Source organism: Rhincodon typus, chromosome 2, assembly GCF_021869965.1.
Source record: "Rhincodon typus isolate 14 chromosome 2, sRhiTyp1.1, whole genome shotgun sequence".
Lineage (NCBI taxonomy): Eukaryota > Metazoa > Chordata > Chondrichthyes > Orectolobiformes > Rhincodontidae > Rhincodon > Rhincodon typus.
In genome coordinates this window covers 67,017,565-67,044,484 of record NC_063333.1, presented here as the reverse complement: position 1 = coordinate 67,044,484, position 26,920 = coordinate 67,017,565, and the positions used below count along the sequence as shown (strand labels likewise).

The following is a 26,920-nucleotide window of genomic DNA, read 5'->3' as shown; positions in this document are numbered from 1 at the left end:
ATGATGCTGCTTGGCCTGCTGTGTTCATCCAGCCCTGCACCTTGTTGACCTTGGATGAGTTCTGTAAACATTCCTTTATGGGCCGAAGACAACACCAGCAGCTTGTTTTCCTGGAGCTGTGTTTTCTGTACTAGACAGTACTTTTGTCTGCTGTATCTGTTTTCTTTGTGCTGGCTGTTCGTTACGCTGTTACAGAGTTTCATTCCAACCTGCAGGACTTCAACTCGGCTCGGAATCGTGAACAGTGCCAGGAACAAACCTAAGCCTCCAGACCAGCCATTGATTGAGGCGTTCCCAAAAGGCAGAAGGGTGTGAAATTTGTTGCTTTTTCCCTTTTCTTTTGCATTTATTATTACCACTATCATCATTATTATTACTTAATAAACATTCAGCAAATTGCCGTTGTTGAGTCTTCTCTTAATTATAATTAACCAAATCCAAAAGAACCGCCTGGATACACGCTGTGATCCAAGATGGTTTTTGGTGATGAGGATGCAATTTGGAAAAATATGTAAGAGAAGGGAAAAAGCAACGGGATGCTCTGGAGACCTTCTGTATTCCAGGGCGCAACGTGGCAGACTCTGAATTTGGGTGTGTAGATATTTTGTTAGCACAATTAGGACCCCCGAAAGGATAGGGGACAGTTATAACTGGGAGAGAGAAATGGAGGCCAGGTTTCTGTGCTGTGCAGAACCTTATAAAAGTGTTGACTCTTTGTGGTCTGGTTTGAATACACCTTTGTTTATTGGTTGCTACACGGCGTCCTGTACAATTTGTGTCTTTTTGTTCACTGGAGCTCGAGATCTGGGGATACTTTGAAGCTTTAGTTTGCATTTTGGGAATGTATGGTGAGGTGAAAACATGTTGTGTGCCTGTGTAGAGTGGAGCATGTATGGTTAATATAATGTTCTTTTCAGAAACCATCAGTGGTTGTGTGAAGCAAAAGTCTGCAAAATGTTGATTCAAAAATTTGGTTTGTAAAGCTTGGTAAAAATTTATCTTTTGGAACTGGCTCCATGTTGTGGTTGGACTTGGGTAAATATTAATTCCAGAAATTACCATGTTTGGAATTTCATTTTCCATTCAGATTGAACTTTCAAATATTGTTTTAACATAAGTGAATCTTTAATTTCTGGATGATAAAGATTGACTCATTGTTAATATCCAAGTGATAGGGACATTGGAATGTTGAAAATGCAACTCTCTGTGGGCAAGGACTTTAAGAAAGGCAAATTTAACAAAGTGATGGGCTTTACCTTCATTCAAGGAGGAGGAGAGATGGATGGCATAATTACGTGCATGAGTTTATACCCCACCCTTCCTTTTTGAATCTGTAGTAGGTTATTACTAATTAATCCATTCTATTTGATGTGGAATGGATGGAACTTGTTTGTCTTTTTTAGGAATTGGAGACACTGAAAGCTGAACGCATTTGCAGGATTTCAACATCGCAATACAGTGATGGATGAGGTATCCTCAACACATCAAGCCATTCATCAATAACACATTCCAGTGTTGGGGGTGTACTGTGGAAACATAAATTGCAGTGAGTGTCAGGAATCATGAAACCACTGAGCCTGGGTACACTTAAGTACATCATGACAAAAACTATACTAAGACTCACATGCCCTGGTATTCTATAAAACATTTAAATGGAATAGTTACTTGAAAATTTAAATGGATTCTGGGAAATGATAACATGCATGCACATAGTCTCAATGGTTTCAATGCATCCAAAAATGGTTAGTGACTTTAAGGGAGTAAACAGAATATTGAATTTGGACAAATTTACATAGAGATATATCAAATATCTAGAATGGATCATCAAGTAGCTTTAAAAAATGTGGGTCATTTGGAGAAAGAACAAACAAAGTATGTTGTGCCTGAATCAAACAGAAATGTTTGACTTCTGTTTTAAAATATTTTAAGGTTATGTTCCACGGACTACAAATCTCTAGAATTAGTATGGTAGTAATAGTTAAGTTGCAAAATTGGATGAGACAAAGTAATTAAGGGTGGAGACTGATGGCAGAAGACAAAAAAAATTAGAATAATGGATTGAAGTGGCAATTCAGGTTAAAATGTTACAATAGTGAAAAGGAGGTTTAGATGAGAGCACGAAACTGACAGCTTTCTCTTGGTGATATTTGTGTCCTTGTCTTCCTTTTTAAGAGAACTGATTTGGTGATCAAGCCACTACCCAAGGCATCAGGACCATATGTGGAGAGCTAAGTAAAACCTCATAGATCATTTGATAAGATCAGGTGGGAATCAAGAATGTGTGACATGATCCTTGGATACCGATGTAAGTGTGCAAAAGTGAATGTTACCTCGGAGGTAACAAACGTGAGACGGTAAAAAACATGCACTGAAGAACGGGTCTCAGACTTGTGCACCTACTTGATGAGCAGATTAGTGTGACTGGGAAGAGCACAAAAACATAGTTCAAACAATAATCCACAGAGAAACTGGCTTTAAAACAAAAGTAGTATTAGAGAAAGGGATGTAAGAAGAATTATGATCAAAATAAAAAGTGTGATTGGTTATTATGTCAAAATGTTACAGAAATGAAAGAATACGGGCTCTGGGAGGAGTAATGGTGGACTGAGTGAAAGGGCCCATTGGGTGACATACAGATTACCCCATCCTGAGAGTTTGTATGATGCATGTACTCCAGTGTTAAAGCCAGTAGGCGAAATTGTAATGTGTTAGGACAGTTAGTGTATGAGAAAGGAGGCTGAGCTAAGACTCAGGTGGTGTAGGAGTCTGTGGTAAGGGAACCCCAGGAAAAATAAAAGGTGGGACGCATAGGTTGAAGGTAAAGCCTGATGAACATTAGAACTGTATTGTTTGATGTATATTGTAACTCAAAAGGGGGTACCTGCAATTGAATACCACTCAATTATACAATCATTCATAAAATTGGCAAGGAGGGAAACATATTGAAGAAGTATCCTCAAGACAGATACAGATAAAGAGAGCTGGAGAAATTTTGAGTCCATGTACAATGTTATTTTACTGTTATTGGGTGAGGTGATCTGTGGATAGGGAACTGGAGGATAGAAACAAAATCACAAATTAAGGAGCCTGACTCTGGAAAACACTGGATTTTAGAGCAAATTATGTAAATAGATTAACTGAAGAAAAAATGTAGACAATATTCTGGTTGCTTCAGTCAGGTGGCACGACTTGCTGGTTCCATCATGGCCTTGACCGTTCATCAAGGGTGGGACATATATATTTACAGGTCGGTCCCCAAAGGCCACTGTGATCACTAATTTGATTAAACACCGTATTGATGTATGGTTCATATTGATGATAGTTATTTTCATTGTAGTTTTAATCTTCTAGTGTAGGTTACATACTCTTATTATACATTCTCACGCAGCTGTTGCTGATTTTCATCTGCATCTGCAATTGTAACATATGCGTTCAAATATCGTCAGGGGTGGAATGTATAGGATGGTCCAAAGGGTAAATGTTAATGATGATATTCGACAGCTGCAGGAGAAAATAGATTGCATAGGATGGGCTGAAGGACTAAAATTGTTGATGATACCCGACAAGCTGCATGACCTTGGATGAATTCTGTGAACATTCCTATATGGGCCGAAGACAACACCAGCAGCTTGTTTTCCTGCACTGTACCAGACAGTAGTTTTGTCTGCTGTATCTGTTTTCTTTGTGCTGGCTGTTTGTTACACTGCATAAGAGAGAGTTTCATTTCAAGCTGCAGGACTTCAACTCGGCTTGGGATTGTGAACGGTGCCAGGAACAAACCTAAGCCTCCAGACAAGCCATTGATAGAGGGGTTCCCAAAAGGCAGAAGGGCGTGAGACTTGTTGCCTTTTCTGTGTTCTTTTCCATTTATTATTACCACTATCATCATTACTATTACTTAATAAACATTCATATTTAAGCAAATTGCTGTTGTCGAATCTTCTCTTAATTATATTTAACCGAATCTAAAAGAACTGCTTGGATACACGCTGTGATCCAAGACAGTAAGTGTCTATGTTTTTTCTATTGTATCTTATCCAGGAATTTGGCACCAAAATAAACAATAGATGGCACACAGAAATCTGTAGAATGCCAATCATACTCTCAAAATAGTTTGTTTAGCTTCATTTTCTCTCATATTACATATGGATCTTGGACACAATTTAAGAGTTTAAGAGTTATTCCCCACTTACAAGTTGATGTAGCAGATTAAAAAGCCAACACCAGCTCAGATTTAGCAACTGCTGCACTTCCATGCTGCTTTTATTTATACAGAAAACTGGTAGGCTCAATCACCGCATTCAACTCTGTTTTTGAGGTTATCTCTGTTGTACTGTTTGTTAACATGTCTTAGTAATTTACAGATAGAGATTCAACTGTTCATCTGACACATCCAAAAGCAGATGAGGAAAGATATTTTCTCAACAATTGCGTTACAACAGCGGAATGTCACAAATTATATCTGTTACAACCATTATTAGAACATTTTATTCAAGAACTTAGTAATATTATTTGTCAAATTTAAGTTTCTTAATATAACATGAGAATTAGCTCATGGGCAGAACACAGTGAGTGGGGATAAGGGATTCTTTCTCAAGTTGGCAACCTGAGACCAGTGCGGTTCCACAGGGATATGTGCTGGGACTGCAACTGTTTACAATACATATTACCAATTTGGAAGCATGTTCTGTGGCCAAATTTGTGGACAACACAAAAATCGATGAAAAGACAGCTTGTGAGGGGGATACAAACAATTTAAACGGAGATATTGATGGGTTAAATGAGCAAAAAGTTGGCCAATGGAGTATAATGTGGGAAAATGTGAAGTTGTTCATTTTGGAAGGGAAAACAAAAGAACAGAATATTATTTAAATGGGGGGGCAGGAATTGCAGAAAATTGAAACACAAAGGGGCTTGGGGATATTTGTGTACAAAACACCGAAAGCTAACACACAGGTGCAGCAGGTAATCTGGAAGTTTAATAGAATGTTGGTCTTTATTTCAAGAGGGTTGGGGAATAAGAGTAGGAAGTTTTACTGCAACTGTACAAGGTGCTGGCAAGACCACATCTGGTGTACTGTAAACAGTTTAGATCCCCTTATTTAAAGAAAGATATCATTTCCTTGGAGGCAGTTCAGAGAATGTTCATTAGGATGATCCCCAATGAGGCACTGTCATATGAACAAAAGCTAAAAGGTTGGGACTTTACTCACTGGAGTTTAGAAGAATGAGAGGTGATCTCATTGAAACATATAGATTTCTTAAGGGGCTTAACAGAATAAATGTTGAGAGGATGTTTCAGAATAAAAGGGTGGCAATTTAAGACTGAAATGAAAAAGAATTTCTCCTCTCAGAAAATTCTGAGTCTTTGGAATTCTTCGCTGCAGTGGGCTGTGGGATGAAAGTCCTTGTGTATATTTAAGGCTGAGACAAATAGATTCTTGATCAGCAAGGAACAGAAAAATGGGTGTGAGGAACATCTGACCAGCCGTGATCCTGTTGAATGGTCAAGCAATTTTAAGGGGTCAAACAGCTTTTTATGCCATTATGTTATTTAATTTCATAAAATTCAAGGAATTATCAGCTGGTTTCCAAGTAAATCTAACTATGTGATATGTACATAATAGACATAATTATCCAACAGAAAATACTGACATGCTCAGCTGATTAGGCAGCAGCTGTAGAGAGACGAGCAGAAATAAAGTTTCTGTTTCAAGAATTCACCTGAAGTGTTAACTCTGCTTCTCTCTCCAAAGATATTTGCTGGTATTTCCAGCAGTTCTGTTATTCTTTGAGATTTTCAGCATTCTTATATTTGTCCCAGCACAAATCCCTGTGGAACCACACTGGTCTCAGGTTGCCAACTTGAGAAAGAATCCCTTATCCCCACTCACTGTGTTCTGCCCATGAGCTAATTCTCATGTTGTATTAAGAAACTTAAATTTGACAAATAACATTAATTTCTAGCATTTCTTTTTCATCTGTTGTACACACTATCCACAGCTTATTAAATTATTTTATAAATACGTTTAAGGAAAATGGAATTATGAATAGTACAAGGCAGGAAATATTATGACAATGATGAATAATAACACAAATATAATCAATGCGCATTTGAACAATTTCCAAAATTAAGTCCCATGAATATTATTATAGTTGACGTATTGCTGTTAAACATTCACTCAGATGGCAACCAAAAATCCCTAGCCAAGAAAGAAAAATAATCTATACATACTTTGATCACTCACTGTTTAATGCCATCAAGTATTTAAAAAATTAAAAGTCATGTCTTTATGACAGATCTTATCATAAAAGTATCCCTTAACAGGAGAAAACCAAAAACCTAAATTTACACTCAGGAATTGTTTGGTTATTCTGATACATAGTAAGGGAATTCATTCTAATTTGGACTTTTAATAAATAAACTTTCTACTTAATTTAATTGTTATCCACCAATCTTCAAAAAAATGGATTGCAAAGAATTCAGAGGTGTACCGCGTCATTTGTTTCATTGTATTGAGGCTGATATGTAAAAGAAATTAAATCAGGACATTACAGTGCACTAACTGATCCAAATTACACTCTGTTTCAGCATAAAAATTAATTCTTAATGCTACAAAACATTCAGCTACACAACACCGCTGCGGAACATTGTGAACAATTCACTTATTTGTTAAGTGATTGTTTCCAAAAAATAAATTGTCAGGATGCTTGTGTAGAAAACTTCAGTGTATTGGAATGTAACAAAGCAACAAGTCAGCGAATGATAACTTATATGGTGCAAGACACTTGTTTAAAAGACGCAATTTATTATTCATGTCAAACCGCATATTATGATGTATAAAAAAAATTAAGAATTTTACTTTGTTGCTATCACACCCTCTTCAGGCGTTGGTCTCCAGTTAATGAAGAAACCCAAGGTGTATGTAGGTAACTGGGGAACAGGTGCCAGTCAAGGGAACTAGAGCATGCATTCAGCTACTACAGATCACTAAGGACAGTCTGGATAGCACAGAAAAGCCCCTGGTTTTGCTTTTGTGGAGTTTAAGGAGCCTCAAGATGCTGAAGATGCTGCTTGTGGTTTGGATGGCAAGGTAATTGCAGCCCATGTGTTCGACCAGAATTATCAACAGGAGTGCCACCCTGCTCATGCCTCCAGCACACAGATCCTTTGACCCAAATGATCAGTGCTGTGAATGTGGAGAAAAGGGTCACTATGCTTATGACTGTTGTTGCTATAGCCAATGCAGAAGGAGCAGCTCCAGGACTAGATGGCTTTCACTCTCCCGGGGAAGAAGTCAGAAATCACACAACATCAGGTTTTAGTCCACCAGGTTTATTTGAAATCACAAGCTTTCGGAGTGCTGCTCCTTCTCAGGTGAAGGACACTGATAAAGAAACAGCACTCTGAAAGCTTGTGATTTCAAATAAACCTGTCAGACTATAATCTGGTATCGTGTGACTTCTGATTTTGACCACCCTAGTCCAACACCGGCTCCTCCACATCATGACAAGGAAGAAGGGTGTACCCATTCACAATGCTATAGCTGTGCCAGAAGGTCCAGATCTTTTTCTCCAAGAAGGGCTCAGTCAGTCTCTCCTAAAAGATTCAGGTCTAGATCAAGGTCACGGTCTGGATCCAGGTCTCTGTCGAGGCAGAGAAGCAGCTCTCTATCTCCCTGAAGAAAATCTAAGTCTGGATCACCGGTTCAAAGCCTAGATCACTTTCACCAAAACAAAGTTGTACACCATCTGAAAACTCTCATAGAAGTACAAATGCTGACCATAATGGTTAAGTTACATCGAAAAATTTTTAGAATGAATTTTTTTTGTTTTCATTCTTCAAAGTTGTATGGGAATCTTGATTCTTTATGGGATTTTGATCTGCTTTTAAACGTAAGGGCTTGTTTCTAAATTAACTTTTCATGCTCTTTTTCCCCCTTTATGAAAAATGTTTGGCGCAGGCCGGACATTTTTTGAGAGTACATGCTAAATCTAATAACATGCAATTATTTTCCCTGCATTACTGCGTTGTATTCTTATGTTCTTGTATCGGACTCCTCTCAGACCTGTTGAACTGTATCACATTTTTGTGTCTGGAAATAGAAATAAATAAATTGTCCTGAGAAAAGAGGGTGGAAATAGACTTCTGATGACTCACGATCCTCTGAGAGAAAAGATTTTGTGTCATCTGTTTTAAATGGGCAATATTTAAATACTGACCCTTAATTCTCAATTCTCCAATAATAGGAAACATCCTCCCTACATCCAACTTCTCAAAAACACCTCAGGATCTTTATATGTTTCAATCAATATCTTTCCTTCATTACACAGCACACTCACTCCAGGTAGTAGTCTGCTAAACCTTCCCTGAGATTCCATTTCATTTACATTCTTCCTTTTAATAAGGTGACCATCACTATATACAGTATTCTGGATGTGGTCTAACTAATGCCCTCTGCAATTGAAGTGTAACATCCTTACTTTTGTATTCAATTCCCCTAGCAATAAATGAGAACATCCTTCCAGCTTTCCTAAATACCTGTTTTTATGCAATGGGGGGCTCAGCTCTCTCTGCAATCTCTCACCATTTAATTCTTTTATCCTCCCTGCCAAAAAGGGCAATTTCACATTTTCCAACATTATATTGCATTTACCACATCTTTTGTCCACTCACATAAAGTTTCCATATTTTTATAGCCTCCTTATGTCTTCTTATTGCATTCATGTTTAACATACTGTTATCTCTTGGTAGATTGATTAATATCTCCCATGATGTATTTAGTGAAATGACTGTGGTATTGGCCCATGATGTAAACCAGAAAATGGCATTGCCATGAGTTATTGCAATAATTGGGTTCAGTTGCGGTTTGCAGATGAAAGCCTTGTCATGTTTATTTGGAGATGGAATGGAACTGATGTGAACTGAAACAACTGCATTTGAGAATTGTCAAATTTCAAGCATCAAATGCAAGGATAGAGAATGTTCATTTATTCCATATCATGTTTAGAAAGTTTAGCCATTCAGAATTTAACCTGAAGCCATTCATTTGATTTGGGTTTGTAATTTGTTAATGATTACAACTTAGTGTTGTTGAAGTAAAACTGTGAGTCAGTTTTGGGAAGTGTGAAACAGTGAAGTTTGCTGCTGGAAGATTTTTGTGCAGCTTTTCTTTGTTTGTAGAATCTCAGAATGTTCGATAGTGACACATCCTGCTCATTGTACTGGTGGTAGTTCTTTAACTAGTTCCAGTTAATTCCATTTCTTAATTCTTTTTAGTTCTGATGAAGGATCTAAGTAAATTATAGAAAGCTTGCATATGAACACATAGGTGAGGGACAGGAATAGGACATGTGGCCCTCTCCAACCTGCTTCACCATTCAATAAAATCGAACCTGATCTGGCTCCTCTAGATTCATGTCTACTCCCAAAAAATACATTTCACAAAGTTCTAGTATTAAGTCAGGCTCAAAGATTTGGGGCAACATTTTGGAATGAGTAAAAAATTTATGACAAAAGAAGATTGTTGGGAATTTTGCTGGTATAGGGTGGGTGGTTCTAAGCAGAGTGTCTCAAATCTTTTTTTTGATTGTTACCATTTCTTACTTAAGTTAATGTTTTGGTTCAGAAACTGATGTGAAATGGCACAGTTAAATGGGGCAGTGAAATCTAAAAGCTCAGCAAAAATGTTATTTGATTTTGACTATACTTACAATGTTAACCTACTTCATCCTTTGCAGATACCGAATGAACAGTGTGCTTTCCATTATTTTCTGCTTTTATTCCATTATCTAGCATTTCTCTGAATTCTTTTGTTGTCTATTATGACACATTCCTTTTTAAATGCCCGCATTTTGAAAAACACAGATACAGATTGTGTGCATGTGTGTTGGTGAGGGGTTAACTTTTTAAAGCTTTCCTCTTATTATGCTGCTAATAAGTCATAATGTATACTCTGAGCATCCAAACCAGTGGAAAAATTCTTTCACTGTTAATGTCACAAACTCTTATGTTTTAGAAACACTTGAAGAGATCTCTCTCAGCCCTACTCTGAGTTCTGAAGAGTAGTCATACCCGACTCAAAATGTTAACTCTGTTTCTCTCTCTACAGATGCTGCCAGATCTGCTGGGTTTCTCCAGCCTTTTCTGTGTTTGTTTCAGATTTCCAGTATTTTGCTTTTAATGCATGTTGTAACTCTAACACTTTCTGGATGATTTCCCTTGTTCTTTGATGTGGATAATAAATAATAACTTCTTCAAAAGTAACAAAGTATAAAGTATTGTGCAAGAGATGGGAATTTGTCTAAAATTGTATTCAAAACACCATTAAACTATTTGATAAAAATGTACACGAGGCACTGTTCGTACTGGGAGAGGCAACCAATTCTGCAATTTTTCATTTTGAAGTAAACAATACTTTCCCTTTGTTTCTCCAGAAATTTACTCAATTTCCACTTGATATTAAAACAGTATTTACATGTTAATAACCATACTTACATGACACTTCTTTTGCATGAGAATAACATTGCTTAACTCAAAATAAAAGAAGGAACTGCAGATGCTGGGAATCTGAAACTCACCAGGTCTGGTAGCATCTGTGGTGACGGAAACTAAGGGGGCTCGGAACGCTAACATTGCTTCAATTAACCAGATTCCTAATACAACTGCAATGTCCAGTTGACAGCAGCGTGTGTGCTTTAACTATAAATAACAAATTGACCACCGAATGCAATTTGCTCGGGACTGTGACAGACTTTACACTGTGTTATTGTTACAGAACTTCCCCGCATTACACAAGCAGCTCAGAGCACATCCTGCAAAATAATGAATCTGGTTATTGAAACATGTACTTCGATGAGCATGTGCTTGACTCACCGAGTAAATACTACAACTTGCCAAACACGTTTAGTTTACAATGCCATCAAAATCTCATCAAAAACAGAAATTGCTGGAAAAGCTCAGCAGGTCTGGCAGCATCTGTGGACAGAAATCAGAGTTAACGTTTCGGATCGACTCATTCTTCCTCAGGATCCTGTTTCAGGGATAACTCTGAATTCTCTCCGCATGTTCTGAGGGTCACTGGAACCGAAACATTAATTCTGATTTTCTCTTCACAGATGCTACCAGACCTGCTGAGCTTTTCCGGCAATTTCTATTTTAGTTTCTGATTTACAGTATCCACAGTTCTTTCAGTTTTTATTTATGCAAACAAAATTTCCCTGGAGGTGAAACTTGTTGAAGAGTTTGGAGTAGTTATGAGCAATGCATGCAGTGAGTAACTCTGCTCCTGTCCGCTCTCTGAGGATCAGTGTATGACTGCTCCGCTCTCATCCCAGCTCTGTGCTCTCTGACGCCCCACGCTATTACATGGTACCGTCTCAAAACGGGGGTGTCCAAAGTCACTTAAATCAAAGCATTTACAACACCAACGTCACTTATAGCTGGGAAATGATGTGTCACCTTTATCTTGCTGAATATCATAATACTTGGCGAAATTTCATGCAGGGGCTGTGTTGCTAACAATCCAACACTCATCTCTCGATCCTTTGAGATTCCGATCTCTCCCTTTCAGCTTCGCTTTAGCACATTCCAGCAGTTTGCAGCTTCTGAGACGTGGCAATGCTCTGTGCCCTCAGTCTAACTCAAACACTTTCTACAGGTATAGTTATTCAAACTACACTTGGGAAGAATTTATATAAAACCTCGAGTAATTATTAATGATTTGTAAAGTAATGCAGCTATTAAATTTACATGGTGATGTAATTTAGCTAAAAGTTTAGGGATGGTCTTACCGTTGAAATTAAACATCCGGAAAGTTTTGCCTTGATGGATGTTGACTTTGATTTATTTGTTCTTTTTCTATTGGATGCTTTATAAATGAAAGCGATTATTTTATATTCTATTATTACATTGAATGTTTTATATGGCTGTATTATTATTGTCTAAATAGCAATTTCTGAAACAGTAATTGGAACCAGATGCCGTTTTCAACGATTTTTAAAAACTTCACAAAGAAATTAGAGCAAGCGTTATAAATAAGTTAAAATGTATTTTCTCGATTGACAAACTAACTGCTTGAATTTGCAACCGTTACTTTTTTAATTTGTATGTGTGTGTTTAAAAAATGTTTTACAATGTAACAACCAACTTTAAAACAGTAAATACCAACCGTACTTACATCTAATTTCTCGGAATCACACGTCCTTCGACGGTAGTCCTGTCCTTAATTGGCATTTTACATTCTGCGATTTTATTTATTTTTACGACCATAGTTAGAGAGCAAGATAAACTAACGGCTTGTAGAACAGCTTAAATCCTGATCTTTTAATACATACACTATTCCTGATTGCAAGGAGCTAGATTAAAATGAAGATTAATGCTACAGTAGTGGTGATGGTGAGGGACCAGTTGGTGTTAAGGTGAGAATGGGGAGTGGTGACAGTATAGTTCTCTCTCTGGGCCGAAGCCGGCGCACCGAGGAATTTCCAGGCTGCCAGTGCTTGAGCACAACAGACTTCTAAGGGTGGCACTGGTGCCAGGGATCCCAGGATATCCCAGCGACGACGAGTGGAAGAATCAGACTAGCAACAACGAGCAGGGTGCCATAGTGGTATGGTGGGTAGTTAACGTGGGAGTTTCTAATGGTAGCGTGAGGAGAAAACTCTTCAGGCCTCATGGAAAGAAACCCCCCCATTAAACTGACTCCACGCCAATTTTCAAGCCACACCCAAGTTATCAGAGTTATCTACACATAGTAGTCAATCAGTTAACAGCCAATGGTGGGCATTCTGTGTTAAGTTTTGTGTAAATTGTAGGCTATTTCCAATTATCAAAGTTCTAAATTAAATTCAAGAGGTTAAACTTCATTTCAGTTGGAGATTACTTACTCACTACTTGGCAGAAAATTACCACTGTCATCAAATTCTCAATTCTCAACTCTCACCATTTATGATGCACACTGTTTATGAGCACTCTGCTACAATGGTACAAATGATATTACGTGTCATTAATAATATTTCTTATAATTCCCTCAGAATAATTTACGATTCTTTGCAAACAGTGTTAAAGTTGATGGAACACATTTTATTTCTGTGCAAATGATGATTTTGGGGATCCGGAATTACAACAACTGTTTATCCATGAGCTTTGAAGGAAGATCCCACAGCATGTTAAAGAAGCATCATGAACAGAGTATCTAAAGTAAAGCTACCAGAAATTTTCCAACTCACGTTTGCTTCTCTTCAAACATCTTTAGAATATTTACCGACTTGGCAATGGGTTAGTATTAATCATTCTTAATTCATTTGTTTTTACACCAGGATTTTACAGCATCCATGAAAATGTTTAGCACAATGGGATATCATCCTATAAGCAGACAGGATGAACAATTTCCCAACAATCTATGTTCTTAGAAGGTACGATTTAATTTAATAGAAACAGCCTGAGTAACAGCATTTATTTATTTTGTTCCTCCAAATGATACAAAGTACTGAATAAAACTTTGTTTTAGATACATCCCATAACTTACAATTCTTTGGATTTATAAATTGACAAATAATGAACTATTTCAACACCAATTACATTAAAGAGGACCATGTTAAATATATTGGAGCAAATTTTGTTTCCTTGTGAAAATTATGATTCAAGGAATCTAAAATGATTTGAAGTTAAGATGCCATCCATGGCCTGATTCACATTCAGCTTCTCTCTGAACATCCACTATTGATCAAGTTAAAAATCACATGACACCAGGTTATTGTCCAACAGGTTTATTTGAAAACACAAGCTTTCAAAGCTCAGCTCCTTCCTCAGGCATCGTGTGAGAGAGAAGGTATAAGGCACAGAATTTATAAGCAGAAAGGAAACAACCCTAAAACTGGCCACCTCTCAGTTAGGAAGGAGACTACTGATTAAAATGCAAAATCCAGGCCCCTCTCAAGTCATTGTCCCAAGATAATTAAAGGTTTTATCAATGTGTAGAAGAGGTAACATCTCAGGTTAGAAAATGCATTTTAGGTGTGAGGTCTTGCTTAGAATCTGTCTGTGTTTTAAACTGGGGTCAGGTTTTATGTTTTTGAGCAAAACAGAATGTATCATTTTTTTCTGAAGAAGGGTCTCGACCCAAAACGTCAGCTTTCCTGCTCCTCTGGTGCTGCTTGGCCTGCTGTGTTCATCCAGCTGTACACCGTGTTATCTCAGAATGTATCTGTGTATGTGTGTCTGTCTGTCTGTATGTGTGTGTGTGTGTCTGTGTATGTATGTGTGTGTGTGTGTGTGTGTGTATGTGTGTATGTGTGTGTTTGTGTGTGTCCGTCCCATCGTATCAGGCAATGGGACTTTGTGTGAGAATCTCTCTGACTATGCCGAGGGCATCTTGAAACCCATTGTACAGGGAACCTCCAGCTTCTGTTGTGACACCACAGATTTCCTACAGAAACTCAGCACCCACCGACCAGTTGGACCGAGAACCTTCCTCCTTACAATGGATATTTCGGCACTCTACACCAGCATCCCTCACAAAGACAGCATCACTACAACAGCCTCAGCACTCAATACCACCAGCTGCCAACTTACAACACATCTGCTTCATCCTCGACCACAAAGTCTTCGCCTTCGACAACCGGTTCTTCATTCAGACACATGGAACAGCCATGGGAACCAAATTTGCTCCCTAATATGCCAACATTTTAATGCACAGGTTCAAACAAGGACATCCAACCAACGCTATACACCAGATGCATTGATGACATTTTCTTCCTTTGGTCTCATGGCAAGGAATTACTGAAACAACTACATAGTGATATCAACAAATTTCATCCCACCATCAGACTTACCAGTCTCGTTCTTGGACACATTCTTTAGAATCAGTCTCACTCCATCAAGGACAGACACCTCAGTACATCACTTTACCGCAAGCCCACAGATATGCTCACAATGCTGCACTTTTCTAGTTTCCACACGAAACATATTAAAAAAGCCATCCCCTACAGCCAAGCCCTGTGCATACACAGGTTCTGCTCAGATGAGGGGGAACGTGACAGACACCTGAAGGATGCCCTCATAAGAACATGATACGATGCTCAACTCATCGATTGCCAGTTCCGTAGGATCACAGCGAGAAACTGTAATAACCTCCTTAGAAGACAGACATGAGATATGACCAATAGGGTACCCTTCATTATCCGGTACTTTCGCGGAGCGGAGAAACTACACAATGTTCTTCACAGTCTTCAACACATAATTGACGAAGATGAGCACCTCACCACGAGCTTCCTTACGCTTCCACTACTCCCTTAAAACAACCACCAAACCTTGAACAGACCATTGTTTGCAGCAAACCACCCATCCTTCAGGACGACACCAACCACACGACCCTGCCATAGCAACTTTTGCAAGACATGTCAGATCTTCGAGATGGACACTACCATCACACGTGGGAACACCACCTACCATGTACATGGCAGATACTCATATGATTCGGCCAATGTTGTCTATCTCATACGCTGCTGGCAAGGATGCCCCGGGGCATGGTATATCGGTGAGACCCTGCCGACGCTATGATAACGGATGAATGGACACTATGCAACGATCACCGGACAATGGGGAACACTTCAGGGGGTCAAGGACATTCAGCCTCCAATCTTCAGGTAAGTATCAGGTGGACTTCAAGATACACGACAACACAAAATCGCTGAGCAGAGGCTCATAGCCAAGTTCCATACCCATACGGACGGCCTCAATTGTGATCTTGGGTTCACGTTGCATCACAGATGACCCCACCACACACTCACACACATGCACATATACACACACTCCCTCACACAAACACACACACACACACACTTCATCCAAGATGTTTGTGTAGTTGCAGATGCATTCTGTTTCACTCAAAAAAAAGCTGACCCCAACTTAAAACGTAGACAGATTCTAAGCAAGACCTCACACCTAGAATGCATTGTCTGACCTGAGATGTCACCTCTTGTATACATTGATAAAACCTTAATTATCTTGGGACAATGGTTTCAGAGGAATCTGAATTTTGTATTGTAATCAGTAGTCCCCTTCCTAACTGATTAAAGATTCAACAAGAGGTGGTCAGTTTGAAGGTTGTTACTTTTCTGCTTATAAATCCTGTGTCTTAAACCCTCTCTCTCACACTACACCTGAGGAAGGAGCTGAGCTCCAGAAACTTATATTTTCAAACAAACCTTTTGGACTATAACCTGTAGTCGATTTTTTGACCTTGTCCACCCCAGTCCAACATTGGCATCTCTACATCATTATTGATTAGTGTGGAAATTAATCTAATATTAATCGTTCTTCTTTCCATTTGTTTTTATGTCTGGATTTTGTAGCATTCCTAGAAACCTCAAATAAAATGGACTTCATCCTAAAGGTGAAGATCATGGATGATTTGTGATTCTAAACATTGGCTTTAGAAGGTATGGTTTAGTTTAACATTCAAATCATTACGTAGCACAGGTGGACATGCAGCCTATTTTTATGTGTTTGATGTTCATTGTGGGAAAACTATTCAGCATTTGTTATTCAGGCTAGATCATTTGGATGAATATGAATGGACTATTGAGAGTCAGCATGGCTTTGTCATGTATAAATCACGTCTGGCTAATCTACTTTAATTAGTCACAAATAAGATAAACAAAGTATCTATAAACATTCTCCATACATACTTATAGGAATCACTAAATATGATTTCACACAAAAATATTGACAAAAATGAATGTACAGAGTTAGAGGCAGATTTTGTATTGGTTTATATCTTAGTTATGAGACAGGATGAACATAAGAACCAGGACCACGAGTAGGCCATCTGGCCCATCGAGCCTGCTCTGCCATTCAATAAGATCATGGCTGATCTTTTTGTGGCCTCAGCTCCACTTACCCGCCCTCTCACCATAACCCTTAATTCCCTTACTGTTCAAAAGAATTATCTATCTTAGCTTTAAAAACATTCTGTGAGGAAGTCTCAACTACTTCACTGCGTGGGAATTCCACAGATTCACAACCCTTTGCGTGAAGAAATTCCTCCTCAATTCAGTCCTAGACCTGCTCCCCCGAATTTTGAGGCAGTGCCCTCTTGTTCTAGTTTTACCTGCCAGTGGAAACAACCTCCCTGCTTCTATCTTATCTATTTCCTTTATAATTTTATATGTTTCTGTAAGATCCCCCTTCATTCTTCTAAATTCCAGTGAATATAATCCCTGTCTACTCAGTCTCTCCTCATAAACCTGGAATCAACCTGGTGAACGTCCTCTGCACCCCCTCCAGTGCCAGTATATCGTTTCTCAAGTAAGGAGACCAAAACTGCGCACAGTACTCCAGGTGTGGCCTCAGCAGCACTCTATACGGCTGTAACATAACCTCCCTGCTTTCAAACTCAATCTCTCTAGCAATGAAAGACAAAATTCCATTGCCTTCTTAATTACCTGTTGTACCTGCAAACCAACCTTCTGCAATTCATGCACAAGGATACCCAGGTCCTTCTGCACAGCAGCATGCTGCAATTTTTACCATTCAAATAATAATCCTTTTTACTGTTATTCTTACCAAAATGGATGACTTCACATTTATCAACATTATACTTCATCTAACAGACCTTTGCCCACTCACTGAAACTATCCATACCCCTCTGCAAACTTTCAATGTCCTCTGCACACTTCGCTCTACCGCACATCTTAGTGTCATCCACAAACTCTGACACACTGCACATGGTCCCCAACTCCAAATCATCTATGTAAATTGTAAACAATTGTAGTCCCAACACCGATTCCTGAGGCACACCACTCGTCGTTGATCAACAACCAGAAAAGCACTCATTCATCCCCACTCTTTACTTCCTGTTAGTTAACAAATCCTCTATCCATGTTAATACTTTGCCTGTAACACAGTGGGCCTTTATCTTACGCAGCAGCCTTTTGTGTGGCACCTTGTCGAATGCCTTTTGGAAATCTAGATACACCACACTACTGGGTCCCCATTGTTCACCACACTCATAATGTCTTCATAGAATTCCAGTAAATTAGTTAAACATGACCTGCCCTTCATGAACCCATGCTGCATCTGCCCAATGGAACAATTTCTATCTAGATGGCTTGCTATTTCCTCCTTGATGATAGATTCAAGCATTTTTCCCACTACAGAAGTTAAGCTAACAGGCCTATAATTCTCCATCTTTTGTTTACCTCCTTTTTTAAATAGTGGCGTCACATTTGCTGTTTTTCAATCTGCTGGAACTGCCCCAGAGTCCAGCGAATTTTGGTAAATTACTGCGAGCACATTAGCTATTTCGCCCACCATCTCTTTTAGTACCATGGGATGCATTCCATCAGGGTCAGGAGACTTCTCTATCTTTAGCTCCGTTAGCTTGCCCAACACTACCTCTTTTGCGATAATGATCGTTTCTAGGTCCTCCCCTACCTTAGTCTCCTTGTCATCAATTACTGGCATGCTATTCATGTCCTCCACTGTGAAAACCAACACAAAATACCTGTTCAATGCCTTGGCTATTTCCTCATTTCCCATTATTAAATCCCCCTTCTCATCCTCTAACGGGCCAATGTTTACCTTTGCCATGCTTTTTTGTTTTACATATTTGTAGAAACCTTTGCTAACTGTCTTTATATTCTGAGCTAGTTTACTCTGATAATCTATCTTACCCCTCTTTATAGCTTTTTTTTATGGCTTTCTGTTGACCTTTAAAATTTTCCCAATCTTCTAGTTTCTCACTGGTCTTTGCTACTTTGCGTGCCTTTTCTTTCAATTTGATAGCCTCCCTCAATTCCTTAGACATCCGTGGCTGATTACTCCTTTTTCTACAGTCCTTCCTTTTCACTGGTATATACTTTTGCTGAGCACTTTGAAAAATTGCTTTGAAAGTCCTCCACTGTTCCTCAACTGTCCCACCATAAAGTCTTTGCTTCCAGTCTACCTTAGCCAACTTCTCCCTCATCCTATTGTTTAAGCACAGGACCCTGGTATTGGATTTTATCTTCTCACTGAAAATGAGAATAAAGGCAGGTTATCTGATTGTCAAGATGTGGCAAATCGTCTTGCCCTGAAATTTGTTCAGAAGCCTCAACATGCCACAATGTTTAGAACCGATTTGGATGAATGAACGCAAAATTGAAAATCCAACTTTCTAAAACAAAAAGAGAAGGCACTTGCAAAAGGACATTGTACAGACCCCATCCAAAGTACTATGTTCACTTTCCAGTTCAACTCAGGAAGGACATGTTGGCCTATGAGGATTCAGAGTACAGTGCAGATTCATGAGGATGATATGGGGGTTTAAAGAGTTAAATTATGACAACAGGTTGCATAAACTTTACTTTGAATAGAAAAGACTGAGGTGGAATTGGATCAAGTTCTCTAAGTTAAAAGGATTCAATAAGGTTTATACAAGGAAACTATTCCCTCCAATGGGAGAATCAAAATTACATTAACATCATCTTAAATTTGAAATAACACTTTTACACAAGGGGTAGCAGAAATCTGGAATTCTTTCCCTTAAAACACTGTGGATTCAGGAACAATTCAAGTTTCAAGACTAATGTCAACAGATTTCTTTTTTTATCAAGTAATTATATCAAAGATATGGAGCTAAAGCAGTTGAAAAGGGTTGATTTACTGATCAGCTGTGATCTAATTGAATGGTGAAGCAGACTGAAAGGCTGAAATGGCTATTCCTCTACTTATGTCTCAATTTGAGAAAGTTCATTAATTTTATCAAAATTGTAGTAATTGTTAACTGCAATTAAAAATAGTGTTTTCCTGGTTAGTGTAACGTTAAGTTGAAACATTTCAGTAAAAATCCACATTAAAGAGGAGACTGTGGAAGTTGACAGAGCAGGCTGTTTTTCTCTGTGGAAATGATGATCTAAGGGATCTGATATTGTCTGAAGTAAAGATGCCATCCATTTCCTGATTCACATTGTGTTTCTCTCTAAATTTTCCTGTATCAGTTTGGAAATTTGTATGCATTATTATTTATTATTCCATCTGTTTTTCTGTCTGAATTTTGCAACATCCCTGGAAATCTCTGGGTCATAGCACATCATTCTAAAGACAAAGAGGGAAAGGGATATCCCAACACTTATGCGTTTAAAAGGTACGTTTTCCATTAATACAAACAATCTGAGGAACAGTGCTTATTTGTTCTATTCATTCTAATGATACAAAGCATCACTCATAAAATACTGCCATGGATGGATCCCATCATTTACAACTCTTTAAATTTATAAATAATATAACTTTACAATCTTTTAACAGAGTATATATAACAGCACTATCAAACAACAATGTTTCTGTTGTCCATGTTGTCTCCTCTTTGAATCCTAATAGGTGTAGTGCATTGAATTCAGATCATTATGTATGAAGTTACAATTTATTAATATGTTTAGAAGAGAGAAATCATATTTTGAAAAAATGAAGTTGTGGCTTTTCTTACTGTATGTCAGAATCTATTTAAATCAGTGTTTTCTTGTTAGTATGAAATTATGTTGAAACATTTCTCTAACACTGGTATAAAAGAGGACCACATTAATTATGTTGGAGCATGTTGTATTTCTTTGTGAAAATGATGAAATAGGGGATCTGAAATCATCTGAAGTAAAGATGCCATCCATTTCCTGATTCACATTCTGCTTCTGTCTAGACTTCTACTGGTATATTTATTAGTTCAGTAATTAGTTATAATTTTTTTTCTACATTTTACAAGATTCTTGGAAACCTAGAAGATGATGACATCCTTCGAGACAATAAGGAATTGAATTTGCAATCCCAACACTGCCCAATGTAGAAGATGATTTACATACATTAAATAAACATGCCCTGGAAGTAATCACCTTTATGTTTCTTGTTTATCTTTCCATCAAGACCCAAACATTTTTTAAGAGACGTGTTTTGTTTCATTTCAAACTATGCTTTTAAAGTGTAATCCAGTTCCTATTTCAAATACAGAAATCAGTACTGATAAAGCAAAATACTTTCTAGAACAGTCACATTGCTGAATTAACGGAAAAGTTTTCTACTTTCTGCTTGACTAGTTACAATGGGCTCATTGCCTGCAATATTAACTAGGCAGCAGATGTACATCCAACAAATTTCAATGCCTCTGTTTGCAGCGTTTTACTGCAGTCATCACCTCATTACCATTTTACTTCTGGTTTGGCATCAGTTGCATGGCAACAGATGTGCTCAGCAGCTACAAAGTGCACACACAGCCACAGACTGTAAAGAGCTGGTCCACAGCTAGGGTTGAAATGGATTCAGGGTTGGAAGCAAGAGAGGAACAAATTTCACATTGGATTCAGGACAGGTAAAGGCTGAACTCAGATTTAACAACAACAAATCTTTTTTGCGCATTTAACAGAATGAAATTTCTCAAGGCACTTCACAGGACTGTAAGTTTCTTGCTAAACTTTGAATAACCCTCAACTCTGAATAAGTTACTAGTCTAATGATACTACTCTATATTAATCCAGTTTTTTTCCATTGAATACAAAATTGTCGTTTTCGTCTTCAAACCCCTCATTGCCTCATTTCCCTAATCCTGCAACCTATGGAGTCTTAAGTGTCAATGTTTATCCATTGCTTTTTCAACTTTAGCTTTCTTTTTGTCCCTCTTTCAACTCTCTATAATCATTTGTGAGCTTTCAGCCATTTTATCACACACTCTGGAACTCTTTCCATAATAACCAGTGCTTTGCGAACATTTGTGTCTTCTATCTATTAACTCCACTGCCAGTGAAAATAGTTTCTCCTTAATTTCTTAAAACTCTGCATTGCCTTGAATGCATCTATTAAAGTCCCCAAAATCTTCTCCGTTGTGAGGAGAACGTCTTAACTTCTCAACAATTCTGAAGAAAGGTGACAGGACTCGAAATGTTAACTCAGTTTTCTCTACACAGATGTGTTTCTTCAGTACTTTCTGTGTTTGTTTGATTCAGATCGCAAGCATTCACAGTTCTTTGTTTTATTGCCCCAACGTCTCTGGTATTTTCATAAAACTGAAAACTTTCATCCTGATACTATTTAGTAAATCTTTGCACCTTTTCCAAAGCCTTTTCCATCTTTCTTAAAGAGTGGTGTCCAAAATTGGATACAACGAGATCCATTTTAATGTGTGCTAGTTTGGATTGGATTAAAATTGGGCCTAATATCTCCACTGAGGCCTAACTAGTGATTTGTAGCGGTTTAACATAACTTGCTTGTGTTCAATATTTGTATAACCCAGAACTCCACATAGTTTTTTAAACAAGTTTATCAATTTGATGTGCCATTTTTTCACAGATTTCCATACCAGAATTTTCTTGTTGCTTCTGTAAATAAGCAAGTTGCCAGAAGAAATATGTGTTTTATCACCACATACATGCATTTTAAAATTTATTCAGCTCAAATGGTCACTGGAAATAAACAAACTATCTTGGTTCCAGGAGCACACTGTGATAATTCTACTTTTTGTCCTCAGAGTTATAATTATAGATATTGCTTTCATTAGCTCTCAGATGTGTACACCGCAAAAATATTGAAACAGTGAATCCTGAGCTTGTATCAAATTGAAGACAATGTAATTGTTCCCCATTAGTTTATTTCACACTCCTTTGCATTTAATTCATTTGTACTGAAGTGAATATAAGTTTTTTAGTATTTCATACCCATTAGTATATCATAGCTTGAATCTTTATGTCTAAACTGTGCTATCTACGTAATAAAGTGAAACTTTTGTTAAATTGCACATTCGTATTTGATTTACTGTCCCTTAGAGTACGAGTAAAGGGCATTAGCTCCCTCAGTTCTTCTATTTTGTATGAATTCTTTCACTAATATTAACAATTCTCTGGGCTATGAGTGGAGTACAGACTGTACTATTTACAAGTGTCTTTGAAATCAATGAGCAGGTTATGTTTTGTTATTATTTGGTCCTGGGACTGAGATTAAAAGACAGGTTATTTTTGTTGACCTACTTTGCTGTAAAGCAGAACTGACGTAAAAATCAATACTTCATTGTAACTGGGAACAGTGTAATCCATCACACAAAAAAGTCATTGTATCTATTTTAAGAAAACAGTTTAAGTGAATTGAAGCAATTTCACAGATTCATCAATAAAATTGTTCCTAATTTCTGCAGTAGTGTTTGACAATGTATTTAAAATAATTTCAATGTTGGAAAACTGGTATAATGATGGAAAACCTGTACGTTTCATGTCTTTTAGTATGTTGGGGAGAGATCAAGAATATGAGAAGGGCTTGGTAATAAAGGAAAGCTTGTAGCGAAAAATACAGGAAACAACATTTAAACCATGATAGCCTCAGGTACTTTAAAAGATCTGACGAAAGAAATCAGTCCTCAGCACAGTCCAGAAATCAGTCCAACTTTTCAAATATGTACCAAATTCTTTCTTTATTTGCCTGATACCAGAATGCTCCAAGGAAGAGAGAAGTCCTCTCAATGTAAACTATTCTCTCCAAGTCTTCACTTTAATGGCCTTGTATTTCAAACTGAGTAAAGTACAATATAAAGAGACATGGTGGCCAGACCAAAGTGCATTGAAAATTTCTATCCTACCATTAGTTTCAAGTAATAATTTGTTTTAAAGTTGTTAATGGAGCCCAGCATTTCTTTACAATGGTACTTCTCCATCGTTGTATTACACATTGATGAATCTTCTAAACTGAAGCCTGTAGAACAGTAGCATTGTTTTTATTTAACCTATTTTCTAATCAACCTGTTTAGAGACATTATTACACACTTCTGGAGCAGCTGAGACTTGATCCCAGGCCTCCTGGTCTAGGGATGGGACATTACCACTGCACCACAAGAGGGCCCAACTGTAGAACTTATAGATCTAATAAAAGATTGATTTCAGGTTAAAAGCCAATAGATTGAATTTAAATAAAACTAAACTGTGGGCACAACCTTTCCCTGCTTGGAGATTGCAAGAAGAGGAACTAATTGGATGAACCAACTTTAGATACTCACCCACTTCTCGTAACCTCAGCAGTCAGGTGCTAGGCTAGAAGCTCGATTGAGGTCTTTCCTTGACTCACCAACAACTAAGGCTCTTGAGCAATCAATTTAGCAGCCACTTAAGGGCCTTAACTCACCACCTCCCTGCATGACATGCCTCCTCAGTACTGGGCTGATAACCAAGGTGAGGGTACACTCGTAAGGCAATCAGAGGTAGAAATGTGGATCAAAGCAGTGGCCTCTGAAAGCCACCGCTTTCCCTAATGGCAGGACACATCTCAACGTCAAGATCATCTCACTCCATCGTTTAGGCTTTTCACAGGCACCATAAAGACGTTCTCACCAGGCAGTAGCAAATTTATCCACTGACAGCGACATTGACAGTCCATTTTAAGGTCCTAGTTGACGGCCCATATCCCCTCATTAATATGTCATAGTTGTATTATCACATTGGATAGATATGGTCATTGCATGGCAGTTGTGTGGCGTAGATGTTGGTAGCTATTTATCAACCCAAGCCTGTCTGTTGTTCAGATCTTACTACATGCAGACATGGACTGCTTCAGCATTTGAGGAATCACAATTGGAGCTGAACATTGTGCAGTCATTGGTAATTATCACCATTTTTGACCATAATTGTGGAGAGAAGTCCATTGTCAAAGCATCTGAAGCTGGTTAAACCTAGGACATAGTGCTGAGAGTTCTTGTGATTACCGTGGTAATGTCCCTATCGCTCTGCCAGATGGCCCAGGTTCAAGCCCCATCTACTCCAAAGATGTAACATAGCATATCTAAACATGTTGATTACCAATGTCTGTAAGATGATTCACTAAATGTTGAATTCAAATAAAATATAGATATTTTTGTGATCTCGTGGTGGTTTGTCCTTACCTCTGAGCCAAGCGACCTGGATTCAAGTAATGACATCTCAGTACAGGTTGATTGGAAGAATACCTGCCCTGAGGTATTGGTGAGCTTTTATGACCCAGTGGTATTGCCCCTACCTTATGAGATCATAAGACAAAGGAGCAGAAGGAGGCCATTCGGAAAGGGTGAACAGCCAAGATCTTTTTCCTCAAGGTAGGGGAGTCTAAAACTAGAGGGCATTGGTTTAAGGTGAGAGGGGAAAGATTTAAAAGGGACCTAAGGGACAACTTTTACACGCAGAGAGTGGTGCATGTTTGGAATGAAGTCCTGGGGAGGTGATGGAGGCTGGTACAATTACAACATTTAAAAGGCATCTGGACAGGTATATGAATAGGAAGGATTCAGAAGATATGGGTGAAATGTTGGCAAATGGGACTAGATTAATACATCTGGTCGGCATGGACAAGTTGGACCGAAGGGTCTGTTTCTATGCTCTAGACCTCTATGATTCTATGCATTATTAATAGTTATTGGAGAATCCTTAGATGTGGAAAAAGTCTCAAAGGATTGGAAAACTGCTAATATAACAGCTTACTTAAGTAAAATGGAGTACAGAAAGAAACCGGTTTCTATAGGTTAGTTAGCTTGACACCTGTTATTAGGAACATGTCAGAGTCCATTATAAAGGATATAATAACAGGGCATTTAGAAAAATATAGTATGATCAAAGAGTCAACATGGCTTCATGGAGGAGAAATCATGCCTGACAAAGTTTTAAAGCAGGATAAATAAAGGGCAGAGTAGTGGATGTATTATATTTGGATTTTCAGAAGGCATTTGATAAGGTACCACACATTAGGCTACGGAATAAAATCAGAACCCATGATGTTGCCCATCGGTTATATATTAGCATGGTTAGAGGATTATAACTAAAACAAATAAAAGAATTGGGATAAGGGCACCATTTTCTAAAGACTCAAACAGGCTGCCTAGGGATATAGACAAATTAAGCAAGTTGGCGAAAGCTTGAGTTGATGCACTTTGGCAGCAAGAATACCGGAGATGAATATTATTTAAATGGAGAAAGATTGCAGGAAACTTCAACACATAGGGATTTGGGAGTTCTTGTGCATTGATCATAAAAATCTAGTGTCCCAGTTCAGGAGGTAATAGGGAAGCCAAGTAGAAGCCTTTACTTCAAAGGGAGTGGAATATAAAAATAGGGAAGTATTGCTTGACTGAATAAGGCACTAGTCATGCCAAAGCTGGAATACTATGAACAGCCTTGCTACCCTTATTAAAGGAAAGATATATTGGAATTGTAAGCAGTCCAGAGAACATTAACTTGACTGATCCAGGTATGGTGGGACAGTCTCATGAGGAGAGATTGAGTAGGTGGTTGTACTCATTGGTTCCAGAACTTTCCTCGGGTGCCCACGCCTGAGCCATCTCATGGAAATGCCCTTGGTTCATTCCAATTGCTGTAGAGCAGTTTCTGTATGGATTGCTGTTGCACACAAACCTTTTCTCATTTGTCTGCCACCTAGACATGCCTTGGCATTCCATTTTTCCTGCCAGGCAGCAAGGCTCCCCAGTGGAGGGCTCTCTAAGCAGGAATGTTCCTGCTTACAAATGGAGACCTTCATGGACTCCTAGCCCGACCATATAGTTCTGGTGCTGTGAAGTCAGTCTATCTTGTGTATGTTTGTTGTGGAAGGCTACACCTCCTGTAGAGTGAATTAACAGACTCTTCATTGTTCTTTTGGTTGCTGTGTGATTGGAGCTGGTTCGGTGTGATTGGAGCTGGTTCGGTGTGATTGGAGCTGACGCGGTGTGGTTGGAGCTGGAGTGGTGTGATTGGAGCTGACACAGTGTGATTGGAGCTGGAGTGGTGTGATTGGAGCTGGTTTGGTGTGATTGGAGCTGACGCGGTGTGATTGGAGCTGACGCGGTGTGATTGGAGCTGACGCGGAGTGATTGGAGCTGGAGTGGTGTGATTGGAACTGGTTCAGTGTAATTGGAGCTGGTTCGGTGTGATTGGAGCTGATGCGGTGTGATTGGAG

The 26,920-nt window shown here is 38.4% G+C and overlaps 1 long non-coding RNA gene, 3 other non-coding genes and 1 pseudogene across 5 annotated transcripts; all 5 read left to right on the top strand.

Annotated features, from left to right (window-relative positions):
* The first annotated feature begins 2,277 nt into the window (after window positions 1-2,277).
* On the top strand, window positions 2,278-7,796 carry LOC109919916 (annotated as a pseudogene).
* Window positions 7,797-11,473: 3,677 nt separating this feature from the next.
* On the top strand, window positions 11,474-22,669 carry LOC109919908. 2 transcript variants are annotated; one of them, XR_007265148.1, is made up of 5 exons: window positions 11,474-11,660; window positions 13,062-13,279; window positions 16,357-16,443; window positions 20,072-20,129; window positions 20,739-22,669. It is a non-coding gene; the product is annotated as an uncharacterized LOC109919908 (long non-coding RNA). The 2 variants fall into 2 exon arrangements; XR_007265147.1 differs by having other exon boundaries at window positions 11,475-11,660; window positions 13,036-13,279.
* LOC125487385 lies at window positions 13,629-13,697 on the top strand. The gene has a single exon (XR_007265864.1). It is a non-coding gene; the product is annotated as a small nucleolar RNA SNORD123 (small nucleolar RNA).
* LOC125487378 lies at window positions 19,884-19,952 on the top strand. Its single transcript, XR_007265855.1, has one exon. It is a non-coding gene; the product is annotated as a small nucleolar RNA SNORD123 (small nucleolar RNA).
* On the top strand, window positions 20,591-20,659 carry LOC125487375. Its single transcript, XR_007265853.1, has one exon. It is a non-coding gene; the product is annotated as a small nucleolar RNA SNORD123 (small nucleolar RNA).
* Window positions 22,670-26,920: the final 4,251 nt, after the last annotated feature.